This window comes from Ambystoma mexicanum, chromosome 12 (genome assembly GCF_040938575.1).
Source record: "Ambystoma mexicanum isolate Mex_15411 chromosome 12, UKY_AmexF1_1, whole genome shotgun sequence".
Classification (NCBI taxonomy): Eukaryota; Metazoa; Chordata; class Amphibia; order Caudata; family Ambystomatidae; genus Ambystoma; species Ambystoma mexicanum.
The window spans coordinates 494,260,780-494,286,937 of record NC_090936.1 but is presented as its reverse complement, the minus strand read 5'-3'; the positions used below and the strand labels follow the sequence as shown (position 1 = coordinate 494,286,937).

The 26,158-nt window shown below is 51.2% G+C and overlaps 1 protein-coding gene across 6 annotated transcripts in view; it reads right to left on the bottom strand.

The window, feature by feature from the left end:
• CNOT4 (CCR4-NOT transcription complex subunit 4) overlaps positions 1-26,158 on the bottom strand; it is a 1,427,191-nt gene that overhangs the window by 523,905 nt on the left and 877,128 nt on the right. The window lies entirely within an intron of this gene.

Below are 26,158 nucleotides of genomic sequence, written 5' to 3'. Positions count from 1 at the left end.
GAGTAGGGTGTTACTGTACCCAAAAAACAGGAGGCTCTATGCCATATCATCATACCTAGTTTCACTAATAAGCAGGGCACAGGATCTCGTGGCGCTGTGGTCCATACCATTTCCTTATAAGAATGGGGTGCATGCACGTTGTAGTAATCTCGTGTCTAGGGACTGTTCAGACAGCCAATACGTGAAACTGTAGTTGGCACGCCACAAAATTTGGTATACCATGCAAAGGATCAAGTCCTGCGCTCCCTTCTGATCTCCTTCTGATCCACTCCCGTTTGGAGTGATGAAGGAGATCTCAGCTGATCTCCTAGGTGTAATCGCTGCTGCTATTAACACCTCTTGCCAGTCAGGATTCATCTCCCCTGAGCTCAAAGCGGCTCTGGTCACCCCTTTAATGAAAAAAAGCTTTAGACCTTGCTCTGCCTTCTAATTATCAGCCTATTTCTCTTCATCCATTTCGAATGAAACTCCTGGAATCACTGGTGTCCCCCCCATTCTGTCATCTTTTCTTGAATCCTCCAGCTTCCTTGACCCGGCCCAGTCTTGTTTACGCCTTGGCAGGGGCACAGAGAGTGTCCTTGTCTCCGTACAAGACGATCTGGCCAGGCTTGTGGACAGGGGGGGTGGCCTCTGGGACCTGATCCTTTCAGACCGCTCAGAGGCTTTCAATACTGTAGATCATGCCACCCTGCTCTCCCACCTGGGCCAGATTGGTATCTCGGGTCAGGTCCTGGCTTGGTTGGCTTCTTTTCTGTCGGACAAATACCAAACTCTTTCTCTTCCCCCATTCACTTCTAAGCCCCGTTACCTTGGTTGTGGTGTTCCTCAAGGTTCGGCTCTGTCACCCATTCTTTTCAACATTTATATCTGTTGGTTGGTGTACCTCATCCGCTCCTTTATCAGGTGCTATTTGTACGCTGACGATACCCAGCTTCTAATCCGCCTCGACGTTGATCAGGCTGGAGTATCGTCGTGCCTACATAGGTGACTCTCTGCCGTGGGGGAGGGGATGGGACACAACTGTCTGAAACAGAATGGTGATAAAACCGAGATGCTGGTGGTGGGATCCCCTCCTGATCCCTCACTTTGGATTTCTTCTTTCTGGCCTTCCTTCTTGGGCCCGCTTCCTGTGCCCCCCCAGCAAGGTGAAGAACCTTGGGGTGGTTATGTCTGACAATTTGTCCATGGCTGCTCCGGTATCTGCAGTATGTCAGACGGGGCATTTTCAGTTAAATTTTAAGAACGGTGCTCCACCCGATTCCGGTAACGCTACACCCCCCCCCCCAGTGGTGGCCGCCATGATTCTGAACAGGCTGGACTACTGTAATTCTTTTTAACTTGCCCAGCCTAAGGGCTTGGTCGGCCGACATCTTCATAATCTGGCGGCCCAGGTGGCAATGGGTACCCCTTATGGGTCGCACATTTCTCCTAGTCTGCGTTCCCTTCATTGGGTCCCAGTGGCCCAGCGCATTCAATTTAAAGCACTATGTATAGTTCACCGTGCTCTCCATGACCAGGGAGCTGAATATCTGGTCTCAAATTTTGTGCGCTATGTCCCTAACCACCCTCTGCGGTCAGCGAATACAGCCATGCTCTGTGTCCCCCCTTTTCGATTGACCCGAGTAGGGGGGGCAGGCTTTTTCAATTGCTGCAGCACAGCTGTGGAACCTTCTCCCGCTATGTAAAAAATCATTATCTAATCTTCTGCTATTCCGGAAGGCACTGAAAACTCATTTGTTTTCACATCTTAACACTTTGGGCTGATTGCGGTTTCCCCTGTTCTGGTTCCTTGCCTCTAGCACCATGATGCCTGAGGGCGACCGTGCGCTCTACAAATGATCATAACATAACAAAATACCCCTAAAACCCTGTCACTTTTTCCCCCTCGCAATTCGTATGGTCTCTGCAATTTCTCCAGCAACATCCTACACCTCGAGTTATGTCACAGGAAGATCCGACAAGAAGTGTTCAGTTTCTTAAAGGCGGCTTTCGGAATATTAATTGGAACGTTCGTGAAATAATGAAGCAGCCTCGGAAGCACTACCATTTTCAACAGCGCGACTCTTCCCATTTACGAAAGCAGCAGCTTGGCCCAAAATATCAGTTATCTATTTTGTTTACTGCCTTCAGCGTGTTCTGTGCATGTTCTATTTTCGTGGAAAAAGTCTACTCCAAGGTATCTGACTGTATTGATTTCCCATTTAATCGGTAACTTTGCTAACCCGCCCTCAGTCTTCCTTCTGTACCCTGCTAGGGGAAACAAGCTTGACTTCTGTGCATTTATTGTAATACCAGAAATGTCCGCATAACGCTCAAGCACATCTGATATGTATTCAAGATTGGTCTCAGGTTGTTCTATGTGAAGAAGCATATCATCCGAATACAGGGAGATCAAGTGTCACTCAGTATTCTGATGCCGGCATCCTGATATTCTTTTCGTAGATATACCGCAAGCGTCTCCAAGGCCAATATAAATAACATAGGGGACCAGGGGCAGCCCTGTCTCGAGTCTTTGCTTAGTCTCCATTGCTGTGATATAGTGGAGCCGGACTCGACTCTCGCCATTGGGTTGCTGTATATTAACTTTACCCATTTGAGAATATGTGGGGCCTATCCCAAACCCTTTCAATACTGCTAGTCCCCAAGGCCACCTGCCCGAGTCAAATGCTTTGACTGCGTCTAGCGAGGTCACTGCCAGTGGCTCGGCATGGTTTTGGGTCGTGTCTATGACATGGTGCCGGCGTCTTAAATTACATGGGATATTCACATTTGGAACATAACACGATTTTACGGAATGTACAAGTTTGTGAATTACTGGTTTCAACCTGTTAGCCCATTAAGGCTGTCAAAATCTTCACGTTTTTGTTAAGCGAGATGGGTCTGTAAGAGCCACACTCAATCTCTGGTTTATTAGGTTTCAATAGAGGGACTATAATGCACTCCCTTGCCACTTAAACAACAAAAGGGCATGATCTGACAGCACTCGTGCTTTGTATTCTGCCTCCTTGAATTCACTCAGATAAGTTTCACCCATAAAAATGTAATCCAGCCTAGTATGCAAGTCCTGGTGTGAGGCGTAATGTGAGTAACCTCAGCCTCACGGGTGTAGAGTTTGCCATACATCTGCGAGTTTAAATACTTGCAAAAATGTGAATAGGACTTCAGCCGAGGGGGCAGGGTGCATACATTTGTCACCTGATCTATCTAGTATAGGGTTGAGGGGTAGAGCGTACAATTAAAGTCTCCACCGACATATCACTGTACCATCAATATGTGGACTTAATGGGAATAACCTGCAAAAGTATACCCCATATCTTGGTTTGGTGTGTTCAACCAGACCCTGTAAAACAAACATCCTGCCCCCTTTATCTCAAAAGGTTTTCCACTACCCTCAAAAGGTACCAACGGTGCCACCCATATCACCACCCCCATAGCACAAGTATAGTATGGCGAGCCCAGCATCATGCCACACCATTTTTTAGCAAGTACACTTTGTTTCTCATTTGTAAGGTGGGTTTCTTGCAGGAGCGCAACATACATTTTCTGATGTCTTAAATAAGTGATGATACTCTTGCGTCCCGTCCCCTTTCCTCCATACTGCATGGGCGTCCCTCGCTAGGGACGGGAGACATAGCCTTTTTCACCAGAAAAACCTTCTTCCCCTTTAAATTTAGAGGTGTGCGGGGCGCAGCCCTGGGACCATGCTCTCCCCTGACTCTGCCCACAGGCGCCACTTCTCAGTCCCTTTTCTGCCTCGACGGGAACGGGCCGATTTCACCAGCACTCCTGTGTTTAGCTTTGGCCATGTAATACCACGCACTCTTCCCCGGATACTTTTTGTCTTCTTTTTGCCTTCTTTTTGTCAATCAGGTCCTCCAGCGTCATGCTCCTCCCCGGCACATGTCGACTTCAGCGGGCTTCAGCAGGTGTCCAGCCTGCGCGGGGCTCTTCCCTACATCCGATCCCCATGCTCTTTGCCTGCGCTGCCTTGGACCCAACCACAGCTGTGAAGGTTGTACCGCATGCAACGCATTTACTCCACACGCACTGAAGAACAGGCTAGCTCGGAGGGAGCTCTTCGAAAGATTGCCTCCAGAGGATCTTAAGGACTTTGTCAGACAGAGATCGAGGTCCAAGGGGGGGCTGCTATTTTCCATTGCATCCTTTAAGGGCGACTCCTTCCCAAGGAAACGCCAGAGCGGGAGGACCCTCTCTGGTTCTCGCACCAGAACACGTACCAAGGCTAGTCCAGCTACCAGCATCACTGCCGAGGGATCATCAGATCCTTCCGGCACAGTGCAGAGGGACCGCAAGGTTTTTTTACCGGGTGGACACCCGAGGAGCAACGCCCTAGTGCCGGCCTAATGTCCAAGGGGACGCTTGCACGCAGCACTACAGGCGATACTGCCGAGGGCGATACGCCTTCCAGGCCACGGCCTGGGGTGCAGGGTAGGTCTTATGCTCCACCGCCAAGTGTCCTGGAAGAGGCTGAGCACAGGGAGCAAAGCACCACGACTTCGGCACGTGGCACGCAGCTCGAGAAAATGACCGCCGCGCTAGATAACATGGCCGCTTGTCCGATGCCACTCCTAGGAACGGAGCAGGTGGGTGAAAGAGTTTCAAGGTGGGACTGGTGTCAACCAGGTAGGTGGCCTAGAGTTTATACATCAGCAGCACTGGGCAGGTTCCCCCAGCAACCATGGCAGAGTCTGCTCTGTCCCCAGCAGCCGCAAGCCACTCCGTCTAAATCACCTACCACCTCTTCAGCCTCCGAAGACCGATTCTTCAAAAAGGTTCCTAGTGCTGATGCAAACTCTTCACATGGGACCATCCTTCGGGATGCTATCAAGGACATGTTCTCTCCAGTCACCCCGCAGGCGCCCATTGTCGTTCCTCCCATGGCTCCAGCGCCGCAGACCACTGTGCAGCCCCCGCTGCCCAAGCCGGCTCCTTTGATTCCGGCTCCCCTACCTCCCAGAGTACAGGCTGTTCCACCCCAGCATCCGCAACAGCGACCGGCTCCAGATCATATACTGCAGCGCATTGCGCCCAGTATGCCTCCAACTGCCCCGGACCAGCCAGACAGCCTGGTGGACACAGATGAGATGGAGGGCCCAGACACGCCATAGTTAGCCAAGGCATTCCACGAACATCTTGCAGGTTTGGCGGAATATTTGGGGCTTCCTAAACAGGAAGACGAACAGCCGGAAGGAAGGGGTTGTTGGCAGAAGTCCTCACTCTACATCCCCCTACTAGAACAGAGATCCCAATGCAGAAGGTTGTTCCTTTGGCCAAGAAGGGGTGGCTCAAGCAACACTCGGCCAAGCCTGTCAATCTGCGCCTCGACACCAAGTATAGGCAGATGGAGGGGGATACACTCTTACTCTCGGCTCATCCTCAACCACAGACTTCAGAAATTGCTGCGGCATCACTCTACTCGAACTGTCAGTCATCCTCTGCCACCTCGTCCTTGACACTGCTAGGCAAGGAGGAGAAGATCTTTGAGGCGTATGGTAAGAAGCTGTACTCCAAAGCTCTCTGCACCTGCGTTAATCCAAGGCCATGCCATGCTGGCAGCCGTTAACCAAAGGATTTGGTTGGAAATAGACTTCCTCCCAGAGCTTACAGTGCAGAGCCAAGCATGCTTCAAATGGGGCTAGCAGAAGCCAAACGGGTGGCGCAGGACATCATGGAGTCCACCGTGGCCCACATCGATACCTCTGGCCAGGCCATATGCATTGCCACGGACATGAGAAAGACTGCCTGGCTTCGGGCTACTAAGTTTAACCCTGACGTCCAGGAATGCATATTGGACCTTCCATTCGAGGGTAGTGACCTCTTTCACTCTACCACCAATGAGGAATTAGATAAAAAGAACAGCTCGCAAACCGTGAAGTCTTTATTCTAACGAAGGCCAAGCCAAGGCGTACAACCAGTCGCATCAATGTACCGACAAAGGGCAGGCATTGAGCGGGTTCCGGGTCTTCCAGGACCGGAGGTCGAGGCAGTCTGACTGCTCTCCGAGTCAGCACTGGCGCAAACAAAGGGAGGGGGTTGAGGGGGCGCAAGAGCTTTTTCCAGTCTCCATCCTCCACAGCAGCCTCAGAGGTAAAGAAAGCAGGATGCGTCCCTTCGTATCCACATGTCTCCAGTGGGGGGCAGGCTTGCCTTTCACATGTAATTTTGGTGCCAGAACTTTTAGAACTCCTGGATCCTCTGTAGTATCCTAGGGGTACTGCCTGCCGGTCCCACTCCACGGGACAGCAACCCTGTTGGCGGAAATGTGGGCGCTCGTCAAGAGCCAGGCAGTGGAAGAAGTCCCAGCCTCCAAGAGAGGATTGGGCTTCTATTCCAGGCTTTTCGCCAAACAAAATAAGAACCAAGCTGGCATCAGAGTTGTGTTGGACCTATCCACCCTCAACCTCTCCCTCCCTCTCCAAAAATTCAAGATCGTTATGCCAACACTCAATGTGGAGACACTAGACAGGGGATGTGCTCCCTGTATATGAAGAAAGCTTATCTACACATCCCGATTTGACAACCACATCACTCCTTACACTTCAGGATCATGCGCTGCCATTTCCAATACATGATGCTACCCTTTGACCTCAACTCAGCCCCCAGGGTATTTACCAGGCTCATGAATGCAGTGGCAGCCCTACTCAGGGAACAGGGCCACCACGTCTACCCATACCTGGATGACTGGCTCATCAGGGCAAGATCTCCGCAGGCGGTTATCCACACTTCCTCGGCACTTATTAACACACTCCACGGCCTGGGGTTTACCATCAACCTCAAGAAGTTTCAGCTGCAGCCTACGAAGAGCCTGACCTTCCTGGGCCTCATTTGGGACACAAGCTCCGAGAAAGTCTTTCCCTCTGAGGACATGGTCATCAAGAGAGACACTGCTCACTTCCTTACCAGAGCAGTGACCTCGGCCTGGTGGTACCAACACCTATTAGGTATCATGGCAGCGGTCCTACTGGCCGTGCCCCACACAAGACTCGGGATGAGGACATTACAACTGCACTTCACTGCCGCATGGAATCAGGAGAAGGGCTCCCAAGCAGAGCCAGGCAATCCCTCCTTCTCTCCACTTGGAACTCACATGGTGGTCCAGGGACTGCAACCTGCGGACAGGCAACCCCCTCCGGCAGCCAGCCGCGCAGGCCACAATCACTACAGACCCCTCCCCGGAAGGCTGGGGAGCCACTCGGGACAGCCACAGCGTCCATGGAGTCTGGACCCAGCAGGAGCCTCATATTGACAGGCTGGAGCTGAAGGCCAACTGGCTAGCTTTCAAAACCTTCCTTCCGCTCATTGGGGGCAAGACCATCGTTATCCAGAACAACAACTCCACCAGCATGTACTATGTCAACAAGCGGGGGGGGGTGGGGGGTGGGGGGGGAGCAGGTCCCCGCCACTGTGCAGCCTAGAGGTCAGTATGTGGGAATGGGCCCTGAAGAACAACTACCTCACGGGCCGTCCACCTTCCGGGGGAATCCAACCTGCAAGTGGACAGGCTCAGCAGACTGGGAGCGGACAATTACAAATGGCAATTGAACAACCAGGTGCTGCTAGAGATCTTCAGCAGATGGGGGCATCCTCAGTGTATCAGTTTGCCTCCTGGGACAACAAGAAGTGCCAACATTTCGGTCCTGGCAGGGGCAGGGCCCTGGCTCCCTGGGCGATGCATTCCAGTTACAGTGGGAAGGCATGACAGCGTATGCTTTCCCTCCCTCATCCCTTGTCCACAGGGTGATCTGCAAGATAAAGGAATCTTGTCACCTCAGAATCATTCTGATAGCTCCATGGTGGCCGGCGAGACTGTGGTTCTCCGAACTTCTCAGCCTCACGGACAGACCACCCATTCACCATCCGACGGGGCCAGCTCATCTCCTGGCACAGCAGGGGGCAGGGTCATCAACCTCTCCCCACAGAAGTTAATCCTTGCAGCGTGGTTCCTGAGCAGGTCACGCTCAGGCACCTTAGCCTATCACAGGCTAACCTGGAAATCATTCAGGGCGCCAGGAGCAAGGCTACCAGGAACCAATACAAGAGTAAATGGACTGGGTTCTGTCATTGGGCGGACTCTAAGTAGATCAACCCCCATACGTGCCTGCTAGATGTGCTCTCTTTCTCGACACACCTTGCACACTCTGGAGTGCAGATGGACACATGCTACACCTTTCTGGCAGCCACAGGGGTCTACAGAAATTCAGGAAGAGGTGGTCTTCTCTTCCAACCCGATAATCAGGCGACATTCAGCGGGGCTCTCCAGGCTCTATCCGCCCATCAAGAAGCAACACCCTGTGAGGGACCTCAATGTGGCGTTTGGCACCTTGAAGCATAAACCCTTCGAGCCAATAGCGTCCATGGACATCAGGCTGGTCATCATTAAAACAGCTTTGGTAATGCGCCTCACCTCTGCTCCCAGAGTCAGCAAGATCCAGGCTCTGGTGGCCTCAGAACCCTATACCACTTTCACAGGGATAAGGTGGTCCTGCGGACACACCCCACATTCGTACCCAAGGTACCCTCCGCTTTCCATCTAAACGAGGAAATGGTCTTACCTACGTTTTTTGCAGACACCATGGAAGAGGCTCAGAGTCTTGCACTGTCTGGATGTCAGACACGCTCTGAAATTCTATCTGGACAGGACCAAGGGCTTCTGCAAGTCGGACGCACTGTTTGTCACCTGCGGTGGATACAAGCCTGGGTATCAGGCATCCAAGGCCTCTATTGCACGGTCGATGGTTTCTGCCATCGAAGAGGCCTCCGAGGGGCAGCACAAGCCGCTTCCAGCCAACATGCACGCCCATGCTGATGGGCAGCACCCATTGCATTCAAAGGCAGGTCATCAGCAGTGCGGCCACCTGGGCCACCCCTTTGGCTTTCTGCAAGAATTACTGTTTGGACGTCAGCTCAATGTCAGACGCGGCCTTCGGAAATGCGGTTCTAAGGAACTTGTTTGCTTAGGGAGGGTCTCCTCTCCACCCCGGGGCTACATTCAGTTGTAATCACCATGCAGTATGGAGGAAAGAGGACGGGACATGAGTAATTAATAGTTACTCACCGTAGTGACTAACATACTCTTAGTCCTTAGTCCCCTTTTCTCCATACGTCGCACCAACCTCCGTGTCATTAGGCAATGGTAATCTATTGTCGATGCGTCTATGGGGACTGAGGTTTACCGCTGGAGGGCGGAGTGAGGGCAGCACATGCTCCCAGGGCCGCACCCCCTCGCGCCTCTAAAGTTAAAGGAAGAAGATTTTTTTTTCTGGCGAAAAAGGTTCCGCCTCCCGTCCCTTTGGAAAGGACACCCATGCAGTAAGAAAGGGGACTAAGAACAGTAACTACGGTGAGTAACCTATAATGTTGGTGTTGACAATCAAGAGACGCACCTAGGGTCAGAATCCAAGACTATAACCATATACGCTAAGCCAACAAAGGCGTGAAGCAAGAACAGGATCCCAGGGTCAAAGGAGCTGAGCGGTAAGGTGGAAAGGCTGGCATTGATTGATGTCTCGAGGGAAAAGGAGCGACGCAAAGGGTACACTTTCTACTCCCACGCACATAGGTCCTCCTCGAGTACGTCTGGGTCTCACAAGGCCTGCTAGGATCAGTCGCTGAAGTGGAGATAGGGGCAATGGCCCTCTCGGACCATGCCCCGGTAACAGTCACAATAAAGAGGAGAAACAGCCTCAGGGGAATCTGGAGGTGGACATTCCAGTCATACATATTCAAAGACAAGGTAATTAGGGAGGAAATAAAGAAAGCTTTAGAAGAATTCTTCCTAAACAATAAGCCCGACGACACAAGCCATAACAGGAGGTGGGATGCATTTAAAGCTACAATCGGAGGACAAATCATAGCAGTGAAAGCTAGAACGTATAAGGAGAGGAGACAGCTTGAAACGGAATTAGAAAAAAAAAAAAAAACAAGTCATAGCTCGGATGGGTGTGGGGGCTAGTGGAGATACGAGAAGAGTATACAGGGCTACAAACGACTAGAGGTCCTGCAATCCAGGGAAGCAAAAAGGGCCCTGTTACACCTCAATCACAAATACTATGTGAAGGCTAATAAAGCCGATAAGATGTAAGCAATGCTTCTAAGGAAGGAGGAAAGAATGGACAATTATAAAAATCATGTTTAAAGATGTGAAGGCAGGCACTCTGTTACCAGTCTTTAGCTTCTCCTCCTAACGCACGTTTTCATGACTTCATCAATCTTCAGGGAGGCCGAGTTTCTTTGTTTTTTCAGGCGGGTCTGCATTTCTGTTTCAGGTGTGACAAGTTAATTAGCTCTGAGGATTCTGGAGGAGAAGCTAATGACTGGTAACAGAGCGCCTGCCTTTACATTTTTAAAATTATAAAAATCAAGCTCAGGAATGGTAGCTCGACTACCGATCTGTCAGAGATACAAGGGGAATTTGTGGAGTTCTATATAGAGTTCTAGAGATCCCAGGACCCTGAGGAAACTGTCCAAATAAAATATCTTCAAGACCTCTGCCTACCGACCATATCTAAACAAGAATCCCAAATCCTAGATCAATACATAACGCCCGAAGAAGTGTGGAGAGCAATCTCCTCCCTACCCAGCAACATGGTTCCTGGCCCGGACTGATTCACTGCTGACTTTCATAAAATATTTAGAGAAGAGTTGACACCCCAACTAACCCAGCTGTATAATAAATTCGGGAAGAAGGGGAGAATAAGTTCTCCAGTATTCTTCAGTATCCAGCCGTGGGTGGAGCAGGAGCTCCCCACAACACTGCAGGGGCAGTGTCCCCCGGCACCCAGCACTCTGCGAGGTAAGGCAATTTGCCGTGACCCTTGTGTAATTATTGTGTTGCATCTGCACTTCCGTGCGTGAAATCTGAGCGCCACCAGTGTCCACTGTAATTTAATTCGAGACATCTTGCCCTCTTCTATGAAGCCACGCACCCTGCTGCAAGGCTTTTTCTCCACTGATGTGCTCCACCTGGCCATTGATAGCCACGAGGGCGATCCCACTATAAGATGGCCGCCTACATCCTGAGCACTCCCATCTGCAGTTCGAACCTACAGAAACTTCAGCCTGCTTCATGATTGGATTCCCCGTTTCTTTTATTGTCCAATCACGAACTGACAGGCAAAGGCGGCCCTTCTCCAGTAATGCTCTCGAAAATAAGGGTCTTTCGTGTCCTGAGCCTGTCCAGAACTGCCAGACGCCAGGCCCTAAAACTCTGCTACCTTACACCTCACTCCCCGTTTTGTGCCTTCATATTGCCGGTAAGAGACTTCCTGCGCATTGCTCACGTATGCTGCCACTTCACACGCGCCAGTGCACCCACAGGCCCTTTGCGGCTTCGCTCGCCATAATGACCTAATACCCATTGCAATTCTAAAAGTGTGTCCGAAGCACCAATTCAGATTACCTTGCAGAGATTTACATCTGCATATTGTTTGTAACCTTTGAAGTAATTCTATTACCGTCTGTACCCTGACCGCTGTATTGCTGTACAGGATTACTTTCCTTATCCTCTTAATGCTTTATTCGTAACTAACCCTAACACCCTGAGTCGTGCTTCATCACCCACAGCATCTGCATATGCGCACCAAATACGTTGCGTCTTCTGTGCTGCTCTCCCTACTGCCTCAGAGACTTTGTCAGCATACGCATACGTAACTGTCATCCCGATTCTGCCTTGTGTAAACAGTACCTTTTACGTGTCTTGCACCAAGGCCCTCACTTACCACTGTATCGGCACCCATTGGCCCACTGTACTGTACCTCACTGTGCTACACTGACTCCTACGCAGCTCTAGTGCCTTTGTAACGGCAGTGCCCCGACTGACACTAGAACCTACTCTCGCTAGTGATTTTAGAACTACTGCCTCCTGCAACATCTGCATTGCTTAGTTAGCCAGTCTACATTGCCACCGCCTTTCGCTATGCTGCTGCACCTTTTTGTGAGCCACCTCCTTGCACTCTGGGTATTGACATCCCTGCTGACCTGCACACAAAGCTCAGTCCAACCCCACCTCTATCCTATTACCTTGCGCTTTGCCTTGAACCTTGACGCAAAACTACCTGTTCACCACAGTACATCCCTCATCATGCATATTACACCCACCCACCTAAGCTCCCATAAAGCCAATTTACCACTAAAGACCAATCCCTACCTTAACTCTCCTGCCCTCTGGATACAGCACTTTGCAACAAAACCCACACCAAATCAACCCGGCTCTCTCCACCTGAGAAACTAGTCTGGGATCCAGATTCCATTGCACACCTCGTTACTCCCGTAAACCACATCTGAGGTTAAAAATCACCCAACCTCATACCTCTCAGGTACAATCCGATATCAAGACCACCCTTAAACAATGAGATTAAGGGTGCTCTCATTAATGCTAGATCCCTCCCTGCCCATGCTCTTGACATTGCAGATCTCATCACAAAAAACCTGGACTTCATCGCCATTATGGTGACCTGGCTACATGCAGCTTCAGGTCCTCTCTTGGCATTAGCCATCCCTGACTGATACTCCATTATTAGATGCGACCGCAATTCTAACCTATCCAAAGGAGGCGGTGTTGCATTTATCCATAAAGACATCAATATGAGAATTATTCCTAACATACAGCTCAGCTCTGCTGAGTATCAGTCAAACTCTATATCCCAAAATAACACATCCACACTGCACCTTATCTACAAACCCCCAGGTCCTCTCTCTACATTCTCGGACAACATCACTACCATCCTTACAGACAACACTAAACTTAACTCCCAAGTCCTACTACTAGGTGACCTCAATCTCCACCTACTAGACCCTAATGACCTCCATGCTGGAGATATTGCAAGCATTATCTCCAACTTCGGATTCTCTCATTGCATTCTTGATTCCACCCACTCCAAGGGCAGAACCCTCGAGTGGATCGCTGACCTAAACTGCAACACTCATATTTGCTCCAACCTCCCCTGCACCTGGTCCGACCATTAGATCATCTTTAACATCCCTGCCAACAACCCATGCACCAAACCTAATATTGCACCTTCCATCCTCACAAGAAACAAAAAGTACATCACCAGGGACAAACTGCTCCCCCTCATCCTGCCTATAATCAATTGCGCCTTTACACATGCTGACTCTTCAGTCTTTAATCAAGCTTTGCTCAAAGCTATTCACACCATCGCACCCCTCAAATCCAGGACACCTAAACAGCGTGCCCACCTCAACTCGTGGTTCACTCCACAACTAAGAGTATTACGCTGGGAAAAACGTAATGCTGAAGCACTCTGGAAAAGTCTCCCTTGTGACGCCATTAAAGATAACCTCACCATAGTGTCACTTAACTACAAGGAAGCCATTTTACAAGCCAAAAAAAGACGTACAACCTACGTATCTCACAAGCAGAATCTAACACAAAGGAAGTATTCAAAATTCTTAAAGAACTAGAATCCCCCCGATACAAGCAGTAAAGACAGTACATGGTCTTACAACATCCAAAAAGCTCTCCTTACTAAAATACCCACCCTATAGTCCAAAATCAATGCTAAACAAATTTGCCTTCAAACCATCTTCCAAGCCAAACTCCCCACTAGCAACACTCTGTCTACCCCATTCACTCATGCACCATTCAGCTTCGCTCCTCTCACCATCCTAGAGGTAGAAAGCATCATCAGTAAACTGAAATCCTCTGTCATGGCGATTCCTGCCCTGCCCCAATCATCAAGGAATCTGCACATGAACTTGCCCCATTCATCACCGTCTTTATAAACTCCTCATTTCATTTGGGTATTGTTCCTGACAACCTCAAGGATGCCTGGGTCATCCCGCTGCTAAAAAAACCTATGCCAGACCCCAGCATACTGTCATCCGCCGCCGTCGAGACTGGCGGATACTTCCGCTGTATCGCTGGCAGTATGGGTTTAGAGACTGGTAGTCCTTTCTCTATTTTTCGGCTCTAGCAGCCGTCCCAGTTCCCTCTGCGCGGAGCCTGCCGGGAGTATTTATCCCTCCTCCTGCCGTGGACGCTGCGTTGCAACCCCTCTAGATAGTTTCCCAGCTTTCGGGTTTACGCTTGCTGCTGACACTCCGTCTGGATCGTCAGTGCTTTTGTTCTGTCTAAATTCGTCCTCTGCTCAAAGTTTTCCTTCGCTTCGTTACTTTGCCTCTTAGCGGTTTCATTCCGGTTCCATCGTTCGGGTCGCCTCTCTCTTCTCTGAGACCCGGTGCCCTTGCTCTTTCTGCTCTCTTCTCTCCATTTTACCTGGGTTCCACTCCAATTGGATTCCAGTCTACTTCCTATTGCTTTCTCTTCTCTTACCCGAGTACTCTACTTCCTGTGTCCTGTCGGGCTGCATTGGATTCCAGTCACGCCTACTGGCTTCACGTTTGCTACGGATCCCTGCCATTTTGAGTCCACACCTCTTCCTACTACATCACTTCGGAAGTTCATACTTGGAGTCGGACAGAGTGCAGTTCGGCACCTGACAAGGGTTTTTTCTGCCGTCTGGCTTTTTCCCTTGTGTATCAGCTTGCTCCCGGGGAGGGAGCCACAGGCGTGCTGTTCTATCAGCGTTCACTGTGGCTTCCCTCCGTGACAGGCAATTACCACCAAAAAAGGAGAAAGACTACCTCGCCAGGCGGAACCTGTCCACTGAAGCCTTCGACTCAAGCAGCTCAGGTGAGGAGAGTGTGGGAGAAAAAGGGTCAGAGAAAGGACACATACCTACTAATTAAAGACCCATTACTACAGTCCCATTTTTGTTGAAAATCCTGGATCGGCAGCATACCTCCAGATACAGAAGTATCAAGAAACCAACAAATGACTTGGCATGAGACAATCTGGTTTCCGACCGAAGCACAGGACGGAAACCGCCTTTATCGATCTCAAAACACAAATCGAGGATTTAAAAGACAATGGTAAAATGGCCATATTATTACTCCTCGACTTATCGGCTGCTTTTGACCTGGCAACCACCAAATCCTCTGTCGTCACCTTAAATTAGCTGCCCACTTCTCTGAGAAAACCACCAAATGGATTAGTTCCTTCTTGGACAACAGAAACATGAGGGTTTTTTCCCCTACTGCCTCGGCGGAACCATCTCTCGTGTCATGTGGGGTGCCACAAGGCTCGTGCGTCTCACCAACGCTTTATAATGTATTCACTAAACCCCTGTTCGACATACTTGACTATCTGGGTGTCACTCACACCAACTATGCTAATGACACCCAGATACTCATCCCCATTACGGGGGACCACATGGTGGATTCTAAAACCCTTAACAATATCTATCAAGTCATCTCTGCATCTGCTTACACATGTAAGCTCATTACAGCATGCCGCCCCTTTCTAACTACCCCGAACTGCATTACTCTGGCCAGGACACTGGTCATGTCCAAACTGGACTAATGCAACGCTTTAGATCTAGGGACTAACCAACGTAACCTCAAACTCCAGGTTATCCAAAATAACACCATCAGAGCTGCCCTAATTATATCCAGATCCTCAAACATCTCTGAAACAAGGAGAATTTTACACTGGCCATCAGTAGCACAAAGAATTTCACTGAAATCTCTCGCCCTCACTCACAAATGGATTAACAATCAGGCTCCCATCTACCTAGCCTCCCGATTCTCTCAATACATGCCTACCCAGATACTCAGATCAGCCCAAGCACACTGCCTGTCCATCCCTAGATACAAACTGCAGAAAGCAGGCGGTGCAAGTTTTCTAGTCCTGGCTTCCAATCTCTGGAACTCGCTACCATTAGCTATTAGGTCTGAATCCTCTCCTTCCTTATTCAAACAAAAAGCCAAACACTGGTTAATCACCCTACAAGATTAAACTCCTCACCACCACCTCTTCAGTATTAGTGCGCAAATATCCTCTGCGTCCATAACTACCTACTTTATGTAGTTTGTATATATTGATGCATATTATGGATATGGAGTATATTGTGTATATAGTGTATTGTGTATATCTTGCCTTCTACTTCCCTGTAACTCTAATCTACAGCCTTGTCTGTTCTGTACACTGCTCTGCATGACCTGAAGTAACTTCACTATGCAACTGTTTTCTCTGTACCACTGCTTACTTGTACTAAGACATGCGCCCAGATGTCTTTGGGCCCGGGGCACTATACAAATAAAATAAATACAAATAACTTCAACCATGGAGGAAGCCAAACTAGTACTCATCCCAAAGCTGGGCAAGGACCCTGAAAGTTGTAAATCTTATAGACAAACTGCCCTAATTAACTTTGACGCTAAGATTAAAAAAAGAAACTTGGCCTCCAGGTTGGACCCTCTCCTTCCACAACTCATTGGAAAAGACCAGACACACCGGGGATAACACTAGAAGAGTAGCACACCTGGTGGAAAAGGTCAACCTAAAAAAAGAAAATGTACCTGTGGCTCCTCTTGGCACTTGATGCAGAGAAAGTGTCCACCGTTTGGAAAGGCGATTCATACTCCATATCATGAAAAAGATGGGCTTTGGAGAACATTTCTTGAACAGAATTGGGCCAATTCAATTGATCCTTCCCTCTGGCTATTGATAAATGGGCACCAATTAGAGCAGTGGTCTTCAAACTTTTTTGGCCGGGCCCCCCTGAGCAAAGTTTGGGCAGGTCGGGACCCCCCAGAAATGCCAAATGGACAGTATATATTGCGCACCGTCACCTGCTCCCATCACAGTCGCTGGGCTCCCTCATCCCACTCCTACCCAGTCCATGGTCTCTCCCCACCCCATCACACACCCTGGGCTCTCCCCACTCTGCTCCCACCACTATCCCATGGTTCCCGCCCATTGGGCGCCCACCATAGTCCCCGAGTTCCCCCCCATCCCATTCCCAACACAGTGAGGGCAAGTGGAAGGGCATACCTATTTCCCCAAAAATGCCATAGCGACAGAGCATAGTGCGGGAGCCGAACCAATAGAGGTAGGTTCGGGGGTGGGAGGGTCCTCTGTGAATTTCTTTTAAATAATGGGTTAAAATGTTGCATTGTAGAGCATACTTTTAACAAAAAATGGGTAAATAGCCAAACGGCTTGCAATTGGTGGTGGGGGGCTCAAGGGGCAGGCATGGCATTTTTTACTGGACATCTACGATAGATGTCCAGTAAAAAGATACCAGCCCTGTCCCCTAGGCCTAACACAATCCACATGATGTGTGTATGTAAGGCGCTGCACATTCATACAGCAATCAATATCATTCACGCGAGTCTCCATCACCATACACACTCACATAACATAAGCATACACACATCCATACACATGTTTAAATAAAAACAATGAACATAACCATACCTTCTGCATTGGCCTGCGTGTGGTAGCTGAAACGCCCTGCTCCAGGCTGCTCTGTCCGTATGTGCGAGGAGGCGCAGGAGCTCTCTCTCGGAAATACAGACATGCAGTGCCCCAGCCAGCATTTCCAATGAGCTATGCAATGCTGGCGAAGCAAAATGCCCCAGCACTTGCATGGCTCAGTGAGCACGTGCAGGCTCGGGAACTAAACTGAACTGTCAAAGGGAAACAACGGTTCCCTTTGACAGTTCAGCCAGCCCAGGAGCACTCCATCAGCTGGAAAAAGCAGCTGAGGGAGTGCTCACTGTTTCACTGGGCTGGCTCCTTAGCTCCTCCATAACGGGCGAGGGGCCACTGTGTGGGCGCCCCCTCGCCATTATGGATGAGACGCCAGGCTCGGACTGGCCTTTAGGGCAATGCCTGTACCAAAAATGTAAAATGCTAGTGTGGGCCAGTCAAAATGGGCCACCATTTTGACCAATGTGGACCAGTTTGATGAGTTACTTAACTATGCAGTTAGTCATTTTGACCATTGTTGCTGAATATATCACAATTTACTTACATTTTGACACAAAGCACCCCTTGGGTACTATTGAAACAGTGGGCCTCATTACAACCCTGGCGGTAGCTGTGACGGTAAAACAGGCACAGCTGCCGCCAGAGTAGAATCCAGGTCCGGCACCCGCTAATGGGCAATTACTGGGTCATGCCGAGTTAAGCGGAATTGATAATTGCCCTTTCGCGGGTGCCAGTATCGGTAGATCCCCGTTCCTAATTGAGCCCCATAGGGCTCAATAGGAATGGGGGAGCTCTGATGCACAGGCACCGTTGGTAACGGTGCCTGTGCATCCGACAAGCTGTGCTCATGGGTGCCGCATTGCCTGCCAGGTTAGACCTGGCGGGCTGTCAGGCACCAGCAAGCACAACTCTTACTATGGCGGTACGGTAGCAATGATGCCGGTAGCTTACGGCAATGTTGTTACCGTACCGCCATAGTTGTAATGAGGCCCAGTCTGTGACTAAAGGAATGAATATCCATTTACAACTGCGGGCCACTTTTTCATTGTTGCCTGAGACCGTTTCATGCTTCAGCCCGACCATGTAAAACACCCCTGCCCATTTCTTCCAATCTAAAAAAACAAAAATCAAAAAAAAAATGTACATTTCATGCTGAGCTCTCAGGGCCCCACAGGGATGCACCCGCGGACCCCTGGGGGGGTTGCGCCCCACAGTTTGAATACCGCTGGATTAGAGTCACGAGGGGGACAAAACAAGGATACCCCCTCTCCCCCCTCATATGCAATTTTTCTAGAACCCCTACTAGTCACGATCAGGTCCTCAAAGGACTTAACAGGCATCCAATTTGAAAGGTGTTAGGGAGAAGTCTCTCTTTAGGCTGAATTTCCTAACCTAGTGAGTCCCCCTGCAGCTTTGCTGGAGTTTGGTTTTTTCTCCTGGCAAGAGTGAGACTCTTTCTCCACTCTTGGACATGATTTATGGTGTTCCTTTGACTGTTAATGTGTTTTATGGGCTATGGGGTCCTTTACTCCATAGGGTCTCATGTGTTTTTATTATGTGTGTTACCCCTGTTTTACTGCACGGAAGGTGCAGTGTGTCATAGTGACCCCCCACCATAGACTCCATACCCTGGGACTGACTACTGTCTCCCAGGGCATGTAAAGTCACCATTGGCTTTACTAGTCCCAAATTATTAACAGAAACCAGTACAAACCATCATATTGTGGACGTACTGGTCAGGGCAATTCGATTGCCCCGGGGTCTGTTAGTCGAGGGGGCACGTCTTCGTCCCCCCTGATCGAGTTTTGGCTGGTGGCAGTGGAAACTACTTTTTATATTCGACCGCGAATATTTTCCTATGGGATTTTCCCATTGTTAGAGGCTACCAACTTTAATTATTTAATTCTCCTAGCCTCGAACATACCGCCGGTTTATTTAATTAATATTAATTCGCCGGTTGGTATTTTTTTGCCAGGACTCGATTCTAAAATGGCCTTTGTGTTCTCTTCTGTGACTCCAACCCAAGTCGAGCCCTTTGTTCCACTTTTTGGCGGGCTTCTCCACAGAAGTCTCCAAAAGTGGTGCCACTCTGTCTGGGTACCACAGGGAGTGTGGGAGGGGGTTTAGGCACCCTGGACTGAGTTACCTTGGTAACCCAAGTCGCACTCTTGTGTGATTGGTCCAAGTGGTGAGCCGGCCGGCTCACCACTTACCATGTTTGACTGACAGCTAGGCTGAGTGAATAGGGGTATGCTGCATAAAAGCAGGGCTTTGGGGAATGGAACTTCAGAAGTCACCACAGGACCTGAGAATCCGACGAGGGAGAAGCTGAGCCGACCTACCACGACACCACCTGTGGAGCCCTGCGGAACAGACTCACCACTTCCCGACGACAGAGAAGATCTCCCCGCTGGAGAGGCTTCTTCCCCGACTGGTGGGCACAACCAGTTTTTACCTTCTTCGCACCCCAGACCGGTATGTGGTCGAACTGCCCGTGCCAAGCACCCCGGCGGCCGGATAGCCACTCACCACTGAACCGCAAATCAACGGACCGCTCCTTGTACCTGAGAAACTCCACGGCTGGTTTCTTCCCTGTCAGTGCAAAGGACTCCTGTCTTCCTCCACGACGAGATCCTCTCTTCCCCCGGACGAAGCACCGACTTGCATCCGCTGCCAGGAACAACTGCCCCGGTGGAGTGTTTTCACCACTTTAAGGTACCGTGTCCGCCAGGCCTCCCTTTCTAAAGATTGCTACAAGGTAATAATAACTCCTTAACCTTCTGGACTGGCTGGCTGCCTTGACCCTCTAACTGGTCCCTTTCTTTGGTCCAACTCCTTTTTGAACCTTTTCAAGACTTTTGTGCACTGCAACCGTGTGACCGTGGACACATTTCTTTTTTGATCCTCTTAAAGCGGATCCGGCCGACTGACTCTGAATTCACGATTTTACTTTGCCTTCCTCTTGTTATGTTCTTGTAAAAGTGTTGGGATCTGTTTCAATTTGTTCTCTGCTTTTCTCTCCCTTTTAAAAACGAACTATTCGTGTGCCATTTACATTAAGCGCTCACCGCTGTCTGAAAATAAGTGGGGCTTCACTTAAAACTTGTCTAATATACTTTTAAGGGAGTGTATATCTTTTAGGGACCGTGTTTTTAAATTGCTTACTATTAGTGCCTGTGTTTTTCTAATTGTGGTTTTTAAATAAATAATTATATCTCTTTTACACCAAGCCCTGGTCAGTGTTTACGTGTTGTATTGTGTTCTCTTGACCTATTATGAATACTCTGTATACTGCCTAACTCTTCTTGAGGGAAGTCTGGCTGCTCAGCCACAGCTACCAAGTGAATCTGTGTGGTACAGACTGCTACCAAGTGGGTTTACTGCCAAACACCTGTAGTCTTAAATCTTTTGCAGTGGTCCCAGAGGGAACTGCACAGGTTTCTGCCTAGCAGAAGGCAATCCCATAAAATAGCAGCCTTTGCAGAAGACATGCTGCTCACGCTTACAAAGCCGGAAACTTCCGTCAGGGCGCTGGAGAGGGAGTTTGAGATATTCAGACGGGTCGCATGGTTAAAGTTCAACATGAACAAGTTCGTAGCCCTGAACCGAACATTATCGGCAGAGAGGGAACAGGATATAAAAATCATTCCAATACACCTGGGAGCCCACAGCGATAAAATACCTAGGGATAAACATGTGTAAGGATATAGACTCCCTATACCAGGAAAACTACCCATCCCTTATCGATCGCATCAAATAAATATTACAAGAATGGAGCCCTCTCAGGATCTCGTGGTTGGGAAGGGTCAATGTGATAAAGATGGTCATCCTCCCGAAAAATAACCAGGTTACTCACCGTAGTGACCACCTTACTTCTGGTCCATAGTCCCCTTTCCTCCATACTTATGGGACATCTCTCCGTCCTGTGGGACGGGACCGGAGCACTTTGTAAAAAGCATCCAAAACAAATTTCTTTTCAAAAGTGTGTCCTTCCTCTCTTACTTACGCGGGGCCCGGCACGCGGCCGTAGCCCTGCCGACCTTGGCTCCACCCCGCGCATCACCCATCAGTTCTTTTCTATTGTCAGGTCAGAGACTTAGCAATAACAGAGGAGCCTTATTAGAGGGGACAGCGGGCGGGCGTATGGAGGAAGAGGACTATGGGCTAGGAGTAAGGTGGTCACTACGGTGAGTAACCTGGTTATACTCTGTCCCCTTTCCTCCATACTTATGGGAGATTCTCAAGCACTCCTCACAGGAACTACGGGTGGATGGAAGGAACAAGTTACTTACCTGTAACTGTTGTTCTCCAGCATGGGTCTGGCATGGATTCACATGCTCATGAATATTCCCCGTCGTCAGGCTGGGAATCCTCGGTAAAGAAAAAACCAGTATCAGTTTTGTTTCTGATCTGTCTTTCGTAGTAATAACCAATCACTGGTCTCTGCGTCATACTGACCACAGCCAATGACTGCCCTCTACCTAAGCCCCGCCTCTGGCAGCCATCTTCAGATTTGGAAGCACGTGAAGTGGCAGTATGACCAAGTGAAGAGCCGCAGAGGGGTAGGCGGAGGGTTCGCATGTGAATCCATGCCAGACCCATGCTGGAGAACAACAGTTACAGGTAAGTAACTTGTTCCTTCTCCAGCATGGGGTCTGGCATGGATTCACATGCTCATGAATAAAGAATACATAGCAGTACACACATGCACAACCACGGGAGGTGGCAAAGGCTCAACATTAAGCATTACATCAAACTCAACATTAAGCATCTTACCTCCTCACCAGGCTCACCTCAGGCGAACAGGTTGCGCAGCACTGCTTGGCCGACCCTGGACTCCTCCCTGGAATCCCGATCTACGCAGTAGAATTTCGTGAAGGTGTGCGTCGACCTCCACGTAGCAGCCCTGCATATGTCCAGCAGGGGCACACCAGAAAGGAACGCTGTGGTAGCTGCGATCGCTCTAGTGGAATGGGCTCTCGGACGGCCAGGCAGCGGTCGGTTTGCCAACCGATGACAGTACATGATACAGCCGGAGAGCCATCTGGAAATGGAAGCCTTCGAGAGTGCCTTCCCCTGATTGACAGGTCCAAAGTTCACAAAGAGTTGTGACGTCTTCCGAAAACACTTTGTGCGGTCCACGTAGAACTTCAGCGCTCTAGCCACATCCAGCGAGTGCAAAGTCCTCTCAGCCGGCGACGAAGGCGACGGGAAGAACACAGGCAACACCAAGGGTTCTTTGAGGTGGAAGTCCGACGGCACCTTGGGCATGAAGGAGGGGTGCGTCCTGAGCACTACCCTCGTGTCGTGAAAAGTCAAGTACGGGGCCTTGCAGGAAAGGGCCTGGATCTCTCCCACTCGTCGTGCGGAGGTGATGGCCACAAGAAACGCTGTTTTCCACGACAGAAATTTCAACGGGGCCGAGTGCAGAGGCTCGAACGGAGGTCCCATGAGCTTGGTCAGCACCACGTTGAGCTCCCACGCCGGGGCCGGAGCCTTCACCGGCGGGAACGATCTGAACAGTCCCTTCATGAACTCTTTCACCAGACGATGAGACCACAAGGACGTCCGCCCCGTGGTTCTGGTGTATCGGGAGATCGCAGCAAGATGAATCTTGATGGACGCGTGTGCCAGTCCAGCTTTGGCCAGCGTCAGCAGGTACGGCAGTACTTGGGGAGCCGTAATCCGTAGAGGGTTAATCTTCTGTGCGTGGCACCAGACAGAGAACCTCTTCCATTTGTGTCCGTAGCATTTAAGAGTCGAGGACGCCCTGGCCTTTGCAAGAACCTCTCTGCAGTCGGCCGGTATGTCGTATCCTCCAAACTCTAGCGCTGCAGGAGCCAGGCCTGCAAGTTCAGCGATTTCGGATCGTGGTGGAGGATGGCGCCTCCTTCCCTGGAGATTAGATACGCGTCCACCGGCAGCTTGATTGACGGGGACGCTGACAAGTCCAGAAGGTCCGGGAACCATATCTGCCTCGGCCATGCAGGTGCGACGAGGATCATCCTGCACCGTGACCTCTTGAGCTGGTTGATGAGCCGGATTAGAAGTGGCAATGGAGGGAACGCGTAAAGGAACAGGCCCTCCCAGGGGAACGAGAAAGCATCGCCCATGCTCCTCGCCTGGGGAAACCTGCTGGCGAACCTCCGGCACTTGGAGTTCATCGCCGTCGCGAACAGGTCGATCTGGGGTGTGCCCCACCGTCGGAAGAGGCGATCCACTAGATCCTGCCGTAGCTCCCACTCGTGGCACGAGCGCAGCTCCCTGCTGAGTGAGTCGGCGATGGTGTTTTTTATCCCTGCCAGATGAAAAGGCACCAGAAACATCCTTTGGGCGACGGCCCAATGCCACAGGTCCTGCGCCTCCTTGGACAGTGCTGGGGACCTGGTTCCGCCCTGTTTCCTGATGTAAAACATGGTGGTGGTGTTGTCGGTGAAGATCCTCACCACCTTGCCCTTGAGGGACGGAAGGAAGGACCTGAGGGCCCAAAACACTGCACGGAGCTCTAGGACGTTGATATGTAGTGATTTCTCCGTCGGGAGCCAAAGGCCTCTTGCGTGCAGATTTTCGGTGTGCGCTCCCCACCCTTCCAGGGAGGCATCCGTGGTCACTGTCTCCTGGTGGGCTGGGGTCTGGAAGTCCATGCCCGCCGTCAGATGCGCGCGGGTGCCCCACCACCGGACCGCTCGTCGGAAACTCTCGTCGAGTGTGATCCTTTCCTCGAAGCTGCCCGTCGTTTGGATCCAGCGCGCGTCCAGGAACTCCTGCAACGGGCGCATCCGGAGCCTGCACAGGGGAATGAGGTAGATGCAGGAAGACATCATTCCGAGGAGGGACTTCATGGACCTCACCTTGGCCGCGTCGGCCACCAACATCCGTTGTACCTTGCCCAGGATGGCCCTGGTCCTCTCCTCCGACGGGGAGGCCAGAAGGGACACTGTGTCGAGCCTCGCTCCCAGAAACAGTGCGTCTTGCGCGGGTACCAGGTGGGATTTGGGGTAGTTCACGGAGAATCCCAGGTCCGTGAGAAGCTGGACGGTCCTTGCCGTGTGGTCCACGGCGAGCTCCCTCGTCTTGGCTCGGATGAGCCAGTCGTCCAGGTAGAGGTAGACGTGGATCCCCTCTCGGCGCAGCTGCGCCGCCACCGGTGCAAGGCACTTGGTGAAAACCCTGGGTGCCGACCGTAGTCCGAAGGCTTTGAACTGGTAGTGACGCCCTTGGACCACAAACCTAAGAAATTTTCGGTGCCCCCTTAGGATGGGAATATGGAAGTAGGCATCCTCCAAATCCAACGACGACAGGAAGTCTCCTTCCTCCAGCTGACCCAGGACGTGCTGGAGGGTGACCATCTGGAACTTCTGAGCCTTGATGAACTTGTTCAGACGTCGCAGGTCTAGGATGGGGTGCCATCCTCCCGTCTTCTTCTTCACGAGGAAGTATCTCGAGTAAACTCCGGAGCCCCGAAGCCTCTTTGGAACGAGTTCGATGGCGCCCTTCCTGAGCATCGCCTTTACCTCCCGGAGAAGCTGCGGGACGTGAAGCTCTTTCCTGGCCACGGGGGGGACGCGCGGGCACCTTCTTTGAAACTCGAGCGCGTGGCCCCGGGCTAAGGCGTCCAACACCCAACGGTCGGTGGAGATGGACTCCCACACGTTGACGAAGCTCGCCAGCCGGCCTCCCATCGGGGTGCTTCGGTGGGGGCCCGACCCAACGGTCGGTTCAATCCTGTTTCGACAAGGCTTTGCCGCCTTGACCTCCCTGGCGACGACGGCGGGGTCCGCCCGACTTGCCTCGTCCCCTATAGGCCTCCTGAGACGACGAGCCGGCCGCTTGACGGTAGGTGGAGAAACCGCCGCCGGAGCCTTTGGAGGCGCCCTTGCCTCCGCTGCTCCGAAAGGGCGGCCCTCGTCATTGCAGAACCCCAAGGGCCCCGGCCGTCTCCGTGTCCGCTTTAATGGCCTGAAGGGAATCGTCCACTGTTTTCCCAAACAGGTTGTTCCCATCAAACGGCATGTCCAGGACTCTGGTCTGTACGTCTTGACGGAAGTCCGTAGCCTTGAGCCATCCACGCCGCCTAAGGCACACGCCGTTGCCCAACTGGCGAAATCCCGTATCGGCGATGTCCGTCGCAATAGTGATGGCGTGGTCCGACACCACCTCACCTTCCTGTAGGATCTCCAGGGCGTCTGCCCTCTTGTCGTCCGGTAGGAAGTCCAGCAGGGGAGCCAGTTTGTACCATAGCTCCCTGTCGTAGCGGGCCACGATAGCCAAGGCGTTGGCCGCCTTAATCGTCGTCGCTGCAGACGAGATGACCCTGCGTCCCATAGAGTCCAATTTCTTTCCCTCGCCGTCCGGCGGGGAAGTCGATGTGGAGGCCGCACCCCCCCCTCCCCCCGCTTTCTTCCTGGCCGCCGCGGAAACGACGGAGTCCGGGGTAGGCTGCGCCCGGAGGCACAGGGGGGCCGCGTCCGGGACCCGGTACTTCTTTTCGTACCGGTCTCTTCTAGCTGGCGTCGTGGAAGGGTTCTGAGGAGGGCGAGGCCCTCATCCCAAATGTCGTCCAGTAGAGGCACCGCGAGGACCATCTTCCTCTTGGCCTCGCGCCGTTGATAAAGGAATCCTTCCTTTTTCTTCTCCTCAGGGCAGAGTTGGAAAAGTTCGGATGCCCTGGCGATCATGGAGTGGAACGATCCAATCTCGTCGGGCGGAGAAGCCCTGGTGGGAGGTGACGACGGAAGATCCTCGTCGTAGACCTCGTCGTCCGTACCCGTCGCGGCCGTGTCAGTCCCCGTATCATCCCCTCGAGTCGTGGACGGGGAGCTGGACGGGGCGCGACGGCTGAAA